The 14,431-nt window shown below is 38.4% G+C and overlaps 1 long non-coding RNA gene across 2 annotated transcripts; it reads right to left on the bottom strand.

Moving 5' to 3' along the window:
- Nucleotides 1-2,184: 2,184 nt before the first annotated feature.
- On the bottom strand, nt 2,185-12,605 carry LOC111563889 (uncharacterized). Of its 2 annotated transcripts, XR_008603003.1 has the most exons (4): nt 12,384-12,605; nt 12,123-12,300; nt 11,656-11,811; nt 2,185-2,252 (listed from the first exon to the last, which is right to left on the bottom strand). It is a non-coding gene; the product is annotated as an uncharacterized LOC111563889 (long non-coding RNA). The 2 variants fall into 2 exon arrangements; XR_004846767.2 differs by lacking the exon at nt 2,185-2,252 and having other exon boundaries at nt 11,547-11,811.
- Between the last annotated feature and the right edge of the window lie 1,826 nt (nt 12,606-14,431).

The raw sequence follows: 14,431 nt of genomic DNA, 5'->3' as shown, positions 1-14,431 counted from the left end.
AGGCTCTTCTTTGGCAGACTTGATAAAAGGACATCAACTTTGTGATTTTTTTGTGAATGTTCTTAAGAAACATTTTTAACATTTCCTTTTGTCCACAAAAAATGTTCAAAGACTTCCCAAAAATGTTGAAAATGTGGACATCAGAAGTTTCACTGTGATTTTTTTTCTCCACATTTTCAAACTTTAAAACGGGTCAACCGCAGGACAACACGGGGATTAAATAAGAAATACTTGGTCACATAAAAGCAATCTGAGTTAGTTCTTGACAGATTTAGCACATTTGACAAAAATTCTGGAGTTTCAAAGTGCTTCTAAAAGATGGTTTTTAATATGGGATTTTCTTTTCAGAACCCATTTTATTGGAATAAATGTTGGTTTGGAGGAGACTTGTCAAGTAGTTTTGTGTAATTAGGTGGTTGACATAATGTACAAAACTATGAACAAATTTTCATGCCTTGACATTTATTTAATGGTGATCTGATGTATTTATGTGAATTTATTCTCATTATCATGTGGAAACTGTTAAATGGGATCAAAATTGAGAATCTTGCTTTGTAAATAAACTTGGTCTTCAAAGCCAAAGACACAAACTGGACTGTAGAAAGTTAATGTGCACGTACATTTAAATTTCTATTAACTTCTTAAGAGGTAAACTTCAAGAATACATTCACAAATTCAACAATAAGTCACAGTTGGGGTCTGAAAATGAGAAATACACTCATATCACTAAAAACAAAGATTTTATTAGTTATATTTTGAGAATATTTTTGAATCTGCTTTACTTGAATTAGAATTTTTCCCCAGTAATTTACTTTATCTGGTACAACTTGTCAAATCTGCTCAATCAGTCGTAGAATTTCTGATGGAACTTTGATGTTTGTGACCAAATATTTCATATTAAAAAAATTCTTGATGTTTTATTTTGTATTAATGTGACCTGCAGCTACATGTAGTTCAGAAAATATCACTAGTTGACTTCTGCATTATTCATTTTTTTTGTTAATTTGTGCTTAAAGATGGGACTTTTTGTGCTAATTTTTTTTCATATTTCAACTCATCCATGATCAGAGACTAATCGATCCAGTATTCATTTATTTGTCTAATGTAGATACTAAATCAATGCCATTCTGAGAAATAATTGTGAAAATTTCAGGCTTTAATAGTTCCTGAGATATTGTCAGTTAAACAGCCTCAAATTTTAATGTAAAAGCTGCTAAAAGTGTCTCAAAAATACTTGCAAAATATTTAATATATGAATCTAAAATTTCACAGCTAACATTCTAAATATCCATCAATTAGAATCTGAATATAATTGCTTTTTTTAATCTTTATTTTAGAATAGAATAGCCACTTTATTGTCAACCAGAACATATACTAGTTGGTGCACATTATGACTGAAATTTCGATGCAAAAAGCTCGCCATCAGAATGATGAAAAAAAGATTATTCTGAATAAAAACAATTTCACTATATACATGTGAAAAACAATATAAATATGTATATATATATATAAATATGTATATATAAATACATATACACACACCTAAATATATATATATATATATATATATATATATATATATATATATATATATATATATATATATATATATATATATAAATGGCTGAAGCCATTCGTCTCAACCTTGTAGTGGAGAGAGAGAAGACAGACGTGTCAGAGAAATGCATGTGGATGATGGAGGTGAAATAGATGCTCCTCTGTAATCTGAGTGAGCGAACGCTTCAGCGGTCCTGGTTGACTCGTGGAGATGGATGACATCAAGCTGCATCATTCTGCACAGATTATCCATCCATCCATTATCTATACACCACTTATTCCTCACTAGGGTCATGGGGGGGCTGGAGTCTATCCCAGCTGACTCAGGTGAAGGCAGGGGACACCCTAGACAGGTCACCAGTCTGTCACAGGGCTACATACAGAGACAAACAATCACTCTCACATTCACACCTACGGGCAATTTAGAATGATCAATTAACCTCAGCATATTTTTGGACTGTGGGAGGAAGCCGGAGTACCCGGAGAAAACCCACGCATGCACAGGGAGAACATGCAAACTCCATGCAGAAAGATCCCGGGAAAGCCGGGACGCGAACCAGGGATCTTCTAGCTGCAAGGCAAAAGTGCTAACCACTACACCACTGTGCAGCCCCTGCACAGATTATTCATCATTTATTGTTGGTTTGGCAGATTTTATAACGGCAACGACGAGATTCTGTCACGTCCTGCTCGTCCTGTAAGACAAGCAGAAGACATTGCAGTGACATTCAGATGGTCAGAATTTGGCGTAAACAACATGAAAGCATGGATCCATCCTGCCTTGTATCAACTTTTCAGACTGCTGGTGGTATAATGGCATGAGGGATATTTTCTTGGCACACTTTGGGCCTCTTAGTACCAACTGAGCATCGTTTAAACTCCATAGACTACCTGAGTATTGTTGCTAAACATGTCCATCCCTTTATTACCACAGTGGACCATCTTCTGATGCTACTTCCAGCAGGATAATGTTCCACATCACAAAGCTGAGATCATCTGAAACTGGTTTCTTGAACATGATAATGAGTTCACTGGACTCCACAGTCACCAGATCTCAATCCAATAGAACCTTTGGGATGTGGTGGAACGGGAGATTGGCATCACGGATGTCACTGTGTGATGCTATCATGTAAATCTCTGAGGACTGTTTCCAACACCTTGAAAGTATGACATCAAGAATTAAGGCAGTTCTGAAAGCAAAAGGGTCCAAATTTTACTAGGAAAGTGTACCTAATAAAGTGGCCATTGAGTGTATAACTTGGTTTGAACTGACAGGAAGCCAACATGTTCAGATGCCATCAAATTGCTAGAAAGAAGTTCATGAATGGAAGAGGCTTTGGAGAAATATTTCAATGATAATATAATACTGAGACAGTTTTTGCAGTATTTTACGTTGTGCAGGTGATACTTTTCAGGCTACAAACATGCTTTAAAAGGTTTCCCTCGCATCTGGTGGCTAAAGCTAATATGCCTCCACTCTGAGGAGAGTCCAAACACCTCCAGGTTAAAAAAAAAAAAAAAAAAGAAGATTTAACTTTAAATGAGCTGCGATGGCGTCCGTAGCTCTGTTCCCATTCCAGCGTGGCCTCGCATCCCGAAGACACACGAGGACTTTTCAATTCCCAGGGCCAAAGGTGTGAGTGTTATCTGGAGATTCATTCGCTGGCGCTAAATGGAAGAATGAAAAGCAAGGCTTAACTCACCTGCTTTTTTTTTCCTTTTCATGAGCTTGACACAGCTCATTCTTCATTCAATACCAGGCAATCTTCAGACCAGGAGGAGGAGGAGGAGGAAGGACGCTTTTAGATCAAGATGGCTTCCCCATTTGATGGAATAAGGCTGTTTGTGGTTTACCAACTGGATGTTTTTCAGGAATGAAAATGAAAGAAATCGTTCCTGGATTGTTACACCGACTTAGAATTCACCTCAGCAATGATTTCTGTGAGATTTTAAAAGAATCCTTCACTGAAAATCAATCTTTCTGGCATCAAATATCCCCTGCAAGATGGCTTCTGTCTGGAGGACAGTAGCTAAAATCTGCTTAGAAGTCAAAGAAATTGTTATAAAGTGTCGCTTTTCAACAGTTTATTAATGAACCAGCTGTCATTTGGTCTCTAAAAGCTTAAATACGTTAATTACAGTGGAGATTTGTAGCTATGAGGGGGCAGTAGTGAGTATTTAGATTCACCATGGAGAGACAAAAAGTTCATATCGAACAGATGTAAGAGAGTAAACAGAAGAAATTGTTTGAAACGTTTCTGTCACACGTTGATTCTTGTTGTTGGATTAACAGAGTTTTTTTGGAATCCGAACAGACTCCACAAAGCAGCAAGATACCAACTTTTAAGAGACTCATTTGAAGCCTTCAGAGGGAATCTTGTGTTCCAAAGAGAGATCTTTAGCAGCGTATTCATGGAGCACAAGTAAAAACACAGCTCTATGGATGAGCAGCTTCCCCAACTACAATATTTCTATTCTATTCTATGAAAACCAGTTTGTTTGTTTTTTGAACAGTGACTAGACAATATAGTTTATTGCGACTACTAATAACAGCTATAGGACCTGGAGGCTGCAAACATTTAGAACAAAACTCTTTTTCTAAACCTCCAAACTAATACAACAGAGCGGAATTTAACATGTAGCATGGATGCATTACAGGCAGTGAAGTGACTTTCTACACTGAGTCGAGCTTTTAGTCACATTTTTGCACAAAGATGTGTCCAGAAGAGAACAAACACTTCCTTTTTTTAGTGCCTCTGCAGCCTCACAAATCAACTTTCATATGTTTTTGCTTCTTTTACTTCTCCCTGCTGTCACACTACCGCTATTATAGCAAGCGCTGCATGTCATTAGTGCTCAGTTTTTGTCTAAAAAGAGGGGTTCAGGTCAGTTTTGAGCTGTAAAAGCTAGTGGTGGGACGCAATAAAAAAATTTAATCTGATTAATTACAGGCTTTGTAATTAATTTGTCACAATTAATTGCAGTTTTGTCAAATAGCAATATTTGACACAATAAATGAAGTTTTTCAATTCAAATAAAATTTTGGTTGACAGTTGAATCAATGAATAGACATATATGTGTTTAGAATTTAAAATTTATTTTTTAAAAAAAGGAAAATGGGACATATAGAAAAAGTGATTTTGATGACTTAAAGCCTGAATTTAGTTGTTTTTTCCACTGTATGGCAAATAAAATCAGCATAAGTAGTTCAAGGAGCTTCAGAAAGTTGAAAATCCAGAGATTCATTCTGTTTTCATATTTTCTGGGTCTGATAAATGGTCTAATTTTGATGGTTCTTTTTATAGGAATATCAGTTTTTATTTATGTAATTTTTTTTATAAACGAAAAGTTTATAATTAAGTTATTAAAAGAGATATTTTTGTTGTTTAGGTTATTCCTCCTCCAAGGAGGCAGAGCCTCGACGGAGTAAAAACTTAAACCACAAAAATGTTTCATTTCTATTCATCTGCATTTTTCATCTGTCTGCTACATTCACAGATTACTGCAAATCCAAGTGCAATTATAGCGATTTTATTCAACATTTTAAGACTTTCTGTAAACTCAAGCACTGTCTAGAAAAGTGGTCTGTTATGGGATGGCTACACCGTTAGCCGTTAGCATGACTCGTAGCTAACGTTAGCTCTGGTGCTAACAGCAACATGTTTTACATTGAGGTGATACCGTCGGCCTGAAGTGACGCAGTGATCAGAAAACTCTTTGTTGTACGATTTGCACACAACCAGGCGTTTATCCAAGCTGCCATCAGGAAGATTTTTAAAAGGAAAATTTCTGTCCAACAAGCTCAATCTCGTCTTCCTTCACTGTTCACCAGTGCCTGACTTCACTCAGTGCTTCCTGTGCTTCTTCTTTATGGCTACAAACAGACTTTAGGTTCATTACCGCCACCTACTGGGCTGGAGTGTTCATCAGAGTTACTGGTGTGCCAGAAATGAGGGAGCTGAGGAGGGTGCAATTAATTGCGTTATCCTTTTTAACGCATTATTTTTGCTGTAATTAATTAATCGAAATTAACGCGTTAAAGTCCCAGCCCTAGTAAAAACACATTTTGACTGAAGTTTACAGGCATAAAGCAGCAAGTAAATTTAGAGCCAATATGAAGTTGCTGCAAACACACACTGTAAAAGAAGCAAAAATACAAGAGTTGATTTGTGAGGCTGCAGAGGCACTAAAGACAAAAAACCTGAAGCTTTTGAACTCTTCTAGGCCAGTCTTTGTGCAAAAATATGACTAAAAGCTCCACTCAGTGTAGAAAGTAACTTCACTGCCTGTAATACCTCCATGCTACATGTTAAACTCCACTCTGCTGCATTAGTTTGGAGGTTCAGAAAAAGAGCTTTGTTCTAAATTTTTGCAGCCTCCAGGTCCTATAGCTCTTGTTAGTAGTAGCAATAGACTATATTGTCTATTCACTGTTAAAAAATGTTTTTCTGAGGATGAACCAAGCATCAAATCCTCAGCATGCTCGTACATATGTGTATAAAATAGAACTGAATTGAAATTCTGTTTTTACAGTAAAAAGAGTACAGTTCCTACTGCCATTAATGCTGCTAAATAAGCAAAAATATGCAGAAAGGGAAAGTAAACAATAAGAAAAATATGCACAGTTTGCAGTTACCACGTGTTCACATCTGTGTGTGTTGGCAGACTAATAAATATGTGACAGGTAGAAAAAGCTCTCATATAGCTCAAGATCAGAAAGAAGCGTGAGAGAGTCGCCCACGGTTTCCTAAATAAGTAATTAAAAGGAATTCGCCGCTGACACGACAAACAGTAAGCCAGGACCGCGTTTGGACTTTTGTATATTTAATATTTAAACCTTTCCTCTCACCAAGGTGATCGGAATCTGAATTGCAAATCTGCCGCCGAGCTGCTTCAGAGGGATCCTGTGTCGTCTGGATGTGATTTTCGGAGGGCGGAGAGGTGAAACAAATGACAGCGTAATGAAAGCCTGTCTGGGCCAGATGATGACCGCTGAAGGAAGAACACATTCCTGGAAGAGCAGAGATGGAGAATTTCTCCCTGCTGTTTCAATGTTTTATATGGGAAAAGGTTGTTTGTTTCTGCAGCGGCCAAATAGGAGTGGAAGTCACGATCTGCAGATGCTTTAAAGCACCAGGTCCATTTTGTTTTCATATTTAAATTAGGGCTGGGACTTTAACGCGTTAATTTTGAGTAATTAATTACAGAAAAAATAACGCATTTCTTCACACCCTTCTCAGTTCCCTGGTTTCTGGCACACCAGTAACGCTGATGAACACTCCAGCCCAGTAGGTGGCGGTAATGAACCTAAAGTCTGTTTGCAACCATAAAGAAGAAGCACAGGAGTGACGTCAGCGCACAAGAAAGTTTGGTGAACAGTGAAGAAAGATGAGACCGCATTGAGCTTGTTGGCAGAAAAGTTTTCTTTTAAAAATCTTCCCGACGTCAGCTTGGATAAAAGTTGTGTGTAATTGTGTAACAAAGAGTTTTCTGATCACTGCAGCACTTCAAGCCGATGGCATCACTAAAATGTAAAACATGTTGCTGTTAGCACCAGAGCTAACGTTAGCTACGACAGTCCTGGTACCAGCAAACAGTGTAGCCATCCCATAATAGACCACTTTAGAAAAAAGTGAAAGTGCTCAACTTTAGAAAAAGTCTTAAATGTTGAATATAATCACTACAATTGCACTTTGAGTTTGCAGTAATCTGAGAATGTAATAAAAAGATGACAAATGCAGATAAATATAAATGAAACAAACATTTTTGTGGTTTAAGTTATTACTCCGCCAAGGAGAAATAACTTCAACAAAAAAATTCTGTCTTTTTATAACTTAATGATAAACGTTTGGTGTATGAAAAAAATATTTTTGTTTAAAAATAAAAAATTATATTCCTAAAAAAAGAACCATCAAAATTACACCATTCATCAGACCCAGAACCTATGAAAAGAGAATGAATCTCTGGATTTTCACTTTTTGAAGGTCCTTGGGAAAGCCTAACTAAATCAAGGCTTTAAATCATCAAAATCGCTTTTTTCTATATGTCCCATTTTAAAATTGTATTAAATTTAAACATTTTAAATTATAAACACATATATATCTATTCATTGATTCAACTGTCACCCAAAATGTATGTGAATTGAAAAATTTGAATTATGTCAAATATTGCTATTTGACAAGATATGATTAATCGCGATTAATTAATTACAACGCCTGTAATTGATAAGATTAATTTTTAAAATCACGTCTCACCACTAATTTAAACAATAATTTTTAAAAAGTCTGGCTGAAGTATTTAAATCTGCCCTTCAAGAAAAAGGAAAATAGAAAAGAAAAACTTTTGCAGACTTTTTGCATTTTAGTCAGCTGAGGTTAAAGTTAAAAGACACAAAACTAAACTCAGTTTTACTGTGAATAATTTACATGTAGATCCATAAGTGGTTCACATATGTCCCGGTGAGGTCGTTTTCTTGCAATCTTTGTAATAAAAAGATTTTATCACTTCATATTCCAGCTATTCCTCAAAAAACATGTTTTTCACATTCCATTGACATTTTAAAGTTACTTTTAATACTTTTATAGAAATTGTAATGTGTGTATTACTACCCCAAGCTCTTTATCACTGATAATATCATACAAGAGTTGATGCACAAACTTGGAGGGACGGAGAGCAGCAACAGAGGAAAGAGTGGAAAAATGTCAACAAAATGGAGGTTGACATTCTTCTGTTAGGGTTAGGCTTGTCTGTGTAATATTCTTCTTTTTCAATCATCAAAATGTTCAAAATGTGTTTTGAAGTGAAAAATAAACATATTTCAAACATGAAATCATTCTTGTGGGCTTCAGAAGGTTAATATCATAAACATATACAGAGACAGACCAGTTAAATTAACTTTAAGGCTTTTATTCTGAACAGAAACTCTGCAGTGACTTCCTTCCTTCGAGGCCGGAGGTCTCACCGGACGTAAACACATCTACTTCAGTCCACTGACGGGTCAGATAATGGCGGCCGCATTCTAAACAGTGGTAACTGAAGAGAGAGAAACTATTACCGAGCTGCTTTATGTTAAACACCACAGAGCGAACTGAGGAGGAGAGTTGATTAAGTTCAACCTGCAGAAAGTCAAACAGAGACGATGAGCACCGCCTGTCTGCAGATACCTTCAGAGATGAGGTGAAGGGTCTGGACAGAAAGCTATCGAGGTGAGGAATTGATTCAATCATTTGATGTAGACGCCCTGAGGAGGAGAGCTGGATGAAGAGGTCGTGTTTATACGTACTACCTGCCCCGAGGACGCCAAAGAACCACCCTGAAGCTGGTGGACGTCACACAAGCGACCTCATTGTGACCTTAATAACTGTCGGTAATGGAATGGATGGATGACACTCAATTTGCAACCGAACCTGATTTTCTAAACGGCCTGTCACTCGTTCTGTTTTCCACCCAAATCCGGTCAGTGTGGGCGTCAGGAGTGCAAATCAATTTCTTCTTTTTTAAAGGATGTGTGTTGACAAAGTAAGTGTTGCTTGACGACTGGATGTTTGCCGAAGTAAAGAGTCGACCTGTTGGATGCCAAGCTTCCTCTCACACCTTCTTCTTCTTCCACTGTCCTCGTTCCATCCCAACACTCCGTTTCTTTATTTTTTTCCTTCTCTCCAATCTGTTAAATTCCTGCCTCCACTCCTCTTCTCTCAGCTCAGTTTTTATCCAGTTTGCTTCATGGGCAGGAACGCTGGATGAGCAGCTCCATCGAATCGGCTGCGTAAATGTCTACAACATGACAATAAAAGCCGCCGCCTGCCTCTCTTTCCGTTGTGTCACACCTCGTCATGTTTTGCCGGCGTTGTCTCTCCAACTCATTCTGCCTCTTGGCTCTCTCAGGAGTTTTTTCTCCATCGCTGCTCAGATTAATCAGCAGCTTCCTGCCAGCGTCTGACAGCTTTCCCCCAGTTGGCCCGACTCCAAATCAGACAGTGTTAGACAACCAGCTCACTGTCTGTCTGTCTGGCTGGCTGTCTGTCGGCTATTTCCCAACCGGACAAATCACACCACTGCAGTAATCCTTAGAGTCTCTGCTATCCAATATGACCAACATATACTTTAAATCTTTTCAATATGTTGCCACAGTGACAAGACTTTTTCTTTTGGCTGTTAAAAGCGGTTTGGGTTCCGTTATCGTTTGTGACTAGTTTGAGCTTTTGCAGGAAATTTCGTCCAAGAAAAACATTTTGTTGTTGGATTCTTCATTCTCAACTCTTCACATGCTGCAGCTTTGTGAAGGTGCCTTATGGTTCGTGTTGACAGTGATGTTTTTCCTCACATGGAAGCCCCATCAGAATATCTCCCGCTTGGTGGGCGTGTCATTTTTGGTCCACTAGGTGGTCACATGACAGACCTTCAAACCTTCAGTCCAGTAGAGGCATCAAACCAACATGGCGGCTCGGTCGCAAACTTTCTCTTTTATTGCGAAAACAGTTAAGCGGAAAGTATTTGTGAAAACATCTGAGGTGAGAAATAAGCTGCTGAATCTGTTCTCATTTCAGTTCAACAATGGCTAGTTTAGAATGTAAACAAAAGTTCAGTGAAGCGTCCGACGTGTGCTCCCTGCACAAAATTTGCATAAAGTATAAATCAAACTAATTCATGCAAAAGAGCTCCGGGGCAACGTGCTGCAGCTCAACCAGCGTGCAACGTGGTGCATTTCACATGGACAAATAATGGGATGTGAGAAAGTGATGGGTCCTGTGGACACGTAACTTCAGTCTGGTAGAAGCGTCAAACCAGCATGACGGCTTGGTCGCAAACTTTCTCTTTTATTCTGAAAACAATTCCGCAAAAAGTATTTCTGAAAACATTTGAGGTGAGAAATAAGCTGCTGAATCTGTCCTCATTTTAGTTCAAGGTTGGCTGGTTTAAAAGGTTTATGAAAGTTCTGTGTAACGTCAGCCCTCCACTCCCTGCACTGAATTTGCACAAAGTAGAAGTCGTGTTTACTTTGACAGGTGTCCACAGGATCTGTCTATTTCTCGTATGAAAACAGCTACATTCAGAAGCAGTATAGTGAATGATCATGACTTTGAACTAGTCACCAGGTACGGCTGCACCAAGCTTTAACGTTTTCTGCAACACGTTAGTTGAAAAGCTAAAAGCATTTTTACCACCTGCAGTGTGGGACTTCTAGTGTTAGCCAACTGCTTGAGGGACTTGAACAGTTATTTTGAGATGAATGGAACAAGGAAGTGATGTATAGTGACTGTCTCACCTGACTGCTAGAGGTGGCCAGCCAACTTTTTCATACAATAAGCAGTGATGAGTGGAACAGTTGTCACAGGTAACGAATCTGAGGGCTGAGTGATAAACTGAATCGAAAGCTTTCAGAGTGAAGGTAGAGGCGTTTCTTTAGATTATATCTGCATAATCTTGGACAGATAAGACGGCTTCAGTTATTTGCTGTCTGCAAAGTATAGCAAAAAGTGGCTGTGTCTGTAAAAATATCCAATGTTCTGCTGTAGCTTGCAGATTAATGTTTCAATGTGACAGATAGATGCCCAGATGTTTATATTCTGAGACTCTCTCGATGTTCTGCCCAGTCATAGTTGTTGTTGATGTTTAAACTGCCTTCACAGAACTCTCTTGCTCTTGAGAAAAGCATGCATTGAATTTTTATTTTTTTTTGCTTATTGACCAAGTTTTAATTGGGTCAGTACATTCTGCAATGGCTCAAAAGCTTGTTGTAGAGATTGAACATAGAATTTTATTGAAATTTATTTACTGAGTCGTATTTGTGATTGTGGCGAGTGTAGTAGCAGCAAGCTAGAAGGGCTGCAGAATATAGGGAGAGCTTAGAGCCAGGGCCAAGTTGCCCAGTAGCTCTTAAGCTACACTCGACAACACCACCTCCGGGGAGACGCCCCCAAGGACAGTTCTGCCTCTTAATAATTCGTCTGAGGCACACAAGTCTGTATACCACCAGGCAAGAGACGTGGTTGCTCAAATAAGTAATCCAATTTTATTTAACAATCAAGTTAAAATCAATTAAAACAACTAGCTAAAACAAGGGGAGGGAGGTGCAAAGGGGCAGAGGCTGTTGCTTACCATGTGGCAGGATGTGTCACCGGAGGGGAGGAACAGGGTCCAGGGAGAGGTCACCAGGTGAATAAAATCATATACCCAGCGTTCACACATCACACGGGGAGGGGTACCACCAACAACAACACCACCACCACGTTCCCTACCACAGGTGCTCAGCCTCTGAAACAGAACAAAAAGGGGATTAGTAGGAACACAATATGAAAAATAAACTAAACAAGGAATTAAACTATAACCAAGAACAAAAATCCTATAAACTCAACATCACAAAAGAAACATTTAAACCCAGAATACAAAATACCAAAAAATACCAAGAACCAAGGATATTAAAGTTGAAAACTACATGACGAAAAGAAACTAAACCCAAATAATAATCCATCCATAAAGCTGTGTCCCCATGTGGACACAAATAAAAGCACAAAGAGTACGAATGTTTAAAAACAAGAAGATAAATAATCTAAAAGAAACCCAACTTCCAAGCTGCCTGGTCTAACCCGGCTGACGCCGAGGGGAAGCAGACCAGGCTGATGAGGCAGAGAAATAGTGGAGGCTAGCTGCAGTTAGCCGTATAGCTAGCCCGTCACAGGTACATGGCCAAAGTGAAGCAAAGCAGCAGCAAGGTAAAACAGCAGCGGGTCCTTGGCGCTGCCACTAAACAGCATGGGGACACAACAGAAAGGCTGTTAGAAGAATGTAGCAATTCATTATGTTCAACATCAAGAAAACGAGCATACCTCTGAGCAGCTGCGTGGCACACACACACACATACACACAAGGGAGGGAGCCGCTCCAGCCGCTGTAGCTTCCTACAATTGCAGTGAACATTTTACCAAACAGGCAGGCTGCTGGCTGGAATAAACCAGACGAGAAAGGTAACACAACTACCCGACACCAATCATGACAACACGCCGAACGTTTGAAACACCGGTAAGAGACGAGGGCGAGCAACCGGAAGGGGCGTGGCTTCAGCCTCAGCGCGAGTGGTGGGCGTGTCCCGATTGGCTTCCAGCCCCGTGCAGTCTAGAAGAACACAGACAGACCTTGGGCAGGACTATCCTGCTACATTATGATGTTTATTCATATCTAGACATGTACTGTACTACTGTTCAAAAGTTTGGTGTCACCCAAACAATTTCATGTTTTCTAAGAAAACTCACACTTTTATCCCTGTGCTAACATAACTGCACAAGGGTTTTTTAATCATCAATTAGCCTTTCAACACCATTAGCTAACACAATGTAGCATTAGAACACAGCAGTGATGGTTGCTGGAAATGTTCCTCTGTACCTCTATGGAGATATTCAATTAAAAATCAGCTGTTTCCAGCTAGAATAGTCATTTACCACATTAACAATGTATAGACTGGATTTATGATTCATTTAAATATTATCTTCACTGGAAAAAAAATGCTTTTCTTCCAAAAATAGGGGCATTTCTGAGTGACCCCAAACTTTTGAACGGTAGTGTATGTATATGTTTGTAATAATTGTATACATATGTGCGCATGTGTGTAGTCATGTAGACTTCCATGTTGTAATGTGTCACGTAAAAGTAACTGCAACCAGAGCATCAGTTTGATTTTCAAGGCCTTTTTAATTATTTAACATATAAACAGAAGAACTTTGAACTAACAGCTGATCGCACAAACATGACTCAAACTAGAGAAAAGAATGTTTCCTCGTTGCATCCTATTGGAATGAACTACAACAAAACTAAGCTTGACAGCATAATCTCTGGTCTTAATTCACTTCCCGACTCTCATAAACTGCCACTCTGGTCTCTTACTGCTTTCTTCTTTTACCCTCATGTCTTCTAAATTGATATTTCCCTGCTTCTCTATCTCCCTCATCTCCCTCTCCCTCCCCCTCTACTTATTTAATTTGGTATCACATTAAGGCTCCAGAGGAGAAAGTTAATTACGCAGCATTTTGAATTATGAATTGTGATACAGTTTAGTAACATATTGCCTCATTTCTCACTGCAGACCGAAGCCACGGTGAGATTTTTCAGTTACTTTGCAGGTATCAAAGGTGCCATGTTCAGTGGGATCTTTTATATTAGGTGAATTTTATATAAACTTGATATCATCTTTTGTTAAAGCCCACATGACAGATGAAGGGCTCTGTTCCAAAATGATATATTATATGAATTAAATATGGAAGGGGAAAACTGCTATGTGAAATTCAACTTAACAGTAATAATAAGGCTGTCAGAAATGGGAGTCGTACACTCTAAGAAATTTCCCTGTAAATTTATAGTAAAGAGCTAGCAGCTAAAGTTGCCAGCAGCGCACTGTTATTTTACAGTAATCGTACCGTATTCTACAACAGTTTATTACTGTAAAAAATATTACGGTATTATGCTGTTTAGAGAGCTATTTCCTAGGGCTTTCAAAATGAAAGCCCCAGGAAATAGTATAGCATAGAAATGGCTCAGACAAGAGATGACTTTTCAACATTAAGCTTTTATTAAAGCCAACTCTGTATCAAACATAGTTCAAAAACTGACTTATTTAACCCATTCAATTTTAGTAACATACAATCATTTGCTCATGCTGAACAGGTTCTCATTGTGCATGTTCTAGTTCAGGTACACTGAGTTTGATTGAACACATTCAGCAGCTAACAAATGTCAACTAATTCAAGTCTTGTAAAATAAAATCTATAAAAACAATTAATGATATTTAACAGGTTGTCAACAATCTGTTTAAAAATTGCATATCATATTTCAGGAACCCTGCCTTTAGAATCAGTCTTTCGTAACTCTTGATCATGTTCAATAA

This window comes from Amphiprion ocellaris, chromosome 10 (assembly GCF_022539595.1).
Source record: "Amphiprion ocellaris isolate individual 3 ecotype Okinawa chromosome 10, ASM2253959v1, whole genome shotgun sequence".
Classification (NCBI taxonomy): Eukaryota; Metazoa; Chordata; class Actinopteri; family Pomacentridae; genus Amphiprion; species Amphiprion ocellaris.
Note: the sequence above shows the minus strand (reverse complement) of the source record. Positions and strands in the feature narration are given on the sequence as shown.